Raw genomic sequence first — 3,955 nt, forward strand, 5'->3', positions numbered from 1 at the left:
CAAGACTCAGACACGACAACACATATACACTAGACCTGTCTTGTCTCATGCCCCCCCCCATTATCACAAGTTATGTTCTTTATTATAAGGAATTGCCCCCTGAAAACAAAGCTCAACTTCAAACCGGCAGAGAAGGTTCTCTCCTCGTGGGGAAAGGTGACAATGCCTTATGGCCCTAGGCTGCTCCCGAGACTGCCTTTTCTTGAGGCTCTTCTCTGGATCACTGCCGTCACCACACATCACAGTCCTCCAGGGAGAAGCAGTGTTCCCTCTCTCCCCTGCTTTAACTTCTAGCCCATCTGTGGATAATGGGCCCTTCCCAAAGCTCGAACATTCAGTGCATAACTTTAGTCCCCTTCACTAATGATGAGGTCAGTTAGTCTGGGCATGGGCCAGCACCTCAGTGTCACCTGAGATCTTGTGAGAAATGCAGGTTTTCAGGCCCTACCCCAGACCTGCTGTACCAGAAACTTGGAACTGGGGTCTAGGAAATTGTGTTCTAATACCCCAGGTGATAACTGATGCAGGTACAGTTAGAGAACCACTGGGCTAGAGGTTAACAAAGACAAATACTGAGAGTGATTATCATCTAGCTTATGAAATGTATCTTGCCCCCCTCACTTGTCTGCCACAGGGACCCATCTTCCTGGGCTCTGGGCTCTGTCCACAGAACACGCCTGTACACATCAGAATTCTTTTCCTCAGTGTCTACATGTGGAAAGAAAAGGCAAAACCTCTCAAGTCCTACTTTCTGTCCAAGGACCTACTTCTTCACCCTTGTGGTTCATACTAGACTTTGCTGTGTATCCCTCCTGTATATAATAATTACTTCTGCTTTACGCCAGCCTCCCTTCTCCGTCCCTCCCCCTGCCTTGCTCCCCTTGGCAACACAAGGCTGTTCTCTGTGTCCACGAGTCTGCTTCTGCTCCACAGCTAAGTTCATCTGTGTCATAGTTTAGGTGGCACATGTAAGTGATACCATGTGATATTTGTCTTTCTCTTTCTGACTTTCTTAGTGTGATAATCTCTATTTGCATCCACGTGGCTGCAAATGTTATTATTTCATTCTTTTTTATGGCTGAGTGATATTCCATTGTACCACACCTTTGTTAACTTATTTATCTGCCAGTGAATATTTAGATTGCATCCATGTCTTGCTATTGTGAATAGTGCTGCTATGAACATAGGGGTGCACGTATCTTTTTGAGTTAGAGTTTTGTCTGGATGTGTGCCCAGGAGTGGGATTACTAGATCATATGCTAAGTCTATTTTTAGTTTTCTGAGGAATTTCCATACTGTTTTCCATAGTGGCCGCACCAGCTTACGTTCTCACCAACAGAGTAGGAGGTAGGACATGATTTAAAATCAAACTCTGGATAACAGAATCAGAGCCCACAGTTTACAAAATTTCAGCCTGGCAAGGATCTGAGAATAAAAGAAGATAATGTTGTTTTCTAGGTTATACATTGCATTTCTCCTCTCACTTATTTACCCTATTAATTCTAGTCATTATCATCACATTTAATACTTAATTATCTACTGTGGGAAACAATATGTGAAAAATTTCAGGAGAATTCTAAAAACAAAAGTAAATCAGGAGAGTTCAGCTTTTCAAGTTAGATACCAAAATAGAATTTCTTAGCATCCATTAAAATTGTTGACGCTTTGGAAATAGTCTTATAAAAACAGACAGCAAAAGGTTAGCATTCTAAGAATCTTCCCTTCCTCACTTTTTGAAATAATGCAGAGAGCATCACCTACTGGTCATAAATAAAATGAGCTTCAATTATATTATTATGCATAGCCTGTTAAAATCAAATTTCCTTCCTCTGACCAGTCTTTGTCCCAAATACAGTGAAACCAGAAGGCTTGAAGAGACTAACATTGCAGCAGTAGTCTTCCTCAGGTTAATTTGTCCACATTTCAAGAAGAGAAATTAATCCTGCCATTTAGAGCTATGTTTTTGCTGTTAAACTCATCAACCCATTCTTAGCTTCTGAACCTCAACCTTTTTGTGTATATGGACGTGGTTATCCTATTTTCTGCAAGCAGACTCTTTCTCACAGCTTGATCAGTTCTGCTTTTCATAATAACAAAACCCTGTTTACAGAAATACAACACCAGAGTAGGGGACAAAGGAACTCAGCTCTCTGGTGGCCAGAAACAGCGCATTGCCATAGCTCGCGCCCTTGTTAGACAGCCTCACATCTTGCTTCTGGATGAAGCTACCTCAGCTCTGGACACGGAAAGTGAAAAGGTGAGAATTTAAATTGGACTCATTCACACTTGAAGCAGCTGTCCTTAGATGGTTTAAATTTGCGCTACTCTCTTCCACAGTAGAGAACAAAATTCAGGCTGATAACGAATTTTGTTACTTTCAGTGGAATTTAAACACTTTCTGTAGCTGTCATTCAAGAGAACTAAGATGAAATGAGGCAGTTAGTCTTATAGCACTTGTGCTCCAAAAAATAGCCCTGGATCACTTTGTATTGATCCAAGAAGTTGCATTCAGGAGGCATGGTCCCATCTCTACTGACAGCATCTCCTCAAAAACTGTATAAAAAAGTGGAAGCATAGAAAAATGTTTAAACCTGGCTGTTCCTTAAGGTAAATACTAGCTATTGTTTTTAGTTTGAGAAAAAGTTGAGTATTCAGGTATCTGAATGATAAACTCATTCTGAGTTTTTTTTTTTTAATCTTTTATTGGAATATAGTTGTTTTATAATGTTGTACTGAGAATTATTTTTTAATCTTAAAAATACCAAAATTCAAAGAAGCTGTGTTTGGCCTGTGCCTAGGCTTCCTGACTTAACTGTAGTGCTAGACCAGAAGGATGCTGCGTGGCTAAGCCCACTACTGAATGCTTTTAAATGATCGCAGGGGCTGTATTTATAGTCACAACTTGGAGATAGCCCCTACCCAAGAACTAACCCAAACTAGGATTCGGTATCTTCCAGTATAACAGATCCCTTGCTTTGTAAAATATGTATTGTATTCCACTGACACTGTTAAAGAAGCACTTATCGTTGGATACATTAACGGTGAGGCTTGTTGTGAAGGAGGAATTCAAGGGGAAGGATTATTCTGACCAGAGGTAATTTGTGTGATTATTGAACAGGTTGTCCAAGAAGCCCTGGACAAAGCCCGAGAGGGCCGCACCTGCATCGTAATCGCTCACCGGCTGTCCACCATCCAGAACGCAGACTTGATAGTGGTGTTTCAGAATGGCAGAATCAAGGAGCAAGGCACACACCAGCAGCTGCTGGCACAGAAAGGCATCTATTTCACCATGGTCAGTGTCCAGGCTGGGACAAAGCGCTAGTGAACGGTGACCATATAAGCTGTCAAACATTGTCTTATAGTCCTTGTGTTAAAATATGGCAGTTAATCAAAATTAAAAAGCGAACACATACCAGAGAAACTATGTAGAGTTACTTATTTAACATTTCCTGCCGCAATGGAAGATCCATCCCACTGTGTTCTGGGTCTTCAGAGACTTTATAATTGAAAGAACAGAAAGAAGCATTATCGACGGGAGTAAATCAGTGGGTTTGCATTAGAAAAGTTATAGAATCATTCAAAGTAGATTTTGTTAATAAAGTGTATAATTTTTATTTATATTTTCTTATTCGAATTGTAACTGACGACCCTGCTAAAAGATTGTAGAAGTAGCAAAAAGTACTGAATGTTTGCATATAGTGCCTATAATAAAACTAAACTTTTATATGACTGGAGTCATCTTGTCTGAAGTGCCTGTAAATCTGTCATCTCTCACTTGGACTATTGAAGATCATTTCTGCACTTAAAAAAAAAGGAATTCCTTAAAACCTCCCATTAATTTTGTAAGAATGGTTAAACTGTGTATTAATTCCTGTTGTACATGTCTTTTCACATTGGGTTCTAAAAGCCATATGGCTTCTTCTTGAACTTGATCCTGCTGATTCTTGTATTTCCA

The 3,955-nt window shown here is 40.2% G+C and overlaps 1 long non-coding RNA gene across 1 annotated transcript; it reads left to right on the plus strand.

Moving 5' to 3' along the window:
• The first annotated feature begins 1,126 nt into the window (after positions 1 to 1,126).
• Positions 1,127 to 3,729, plus strand: LOC120859848. Its single transcript, XR_005720169.1, has 2 exons — positions 1,127 to 2,257; positions 3,119 to 3,729. It is a non-coding gene; the product is annotated as an uncharacterized LOC120859848 (long non-coding RNA).
• The last annotated feature ends 226 nt before the right edge of the window (positions 3,730 to 3,955 follow it).

This window comes from Oryx dammah, unplaced genomic scaffold (assembly GCF_014754425.2).
Source record: "Oryx dammah isolate SB20612 unplaced genomic scaffold, SCBI_Odam_1.1 HiC_scaffold_3538, whole genome shotgun sequence".
In the NCBI taxonomy this organism is placed as follows: domain Eukaryota; kingdom Metazoa; phylum Chordata; class Mammalia; order Artiodactyla; family Bovidae; genus Oryx; species Oryx dammah.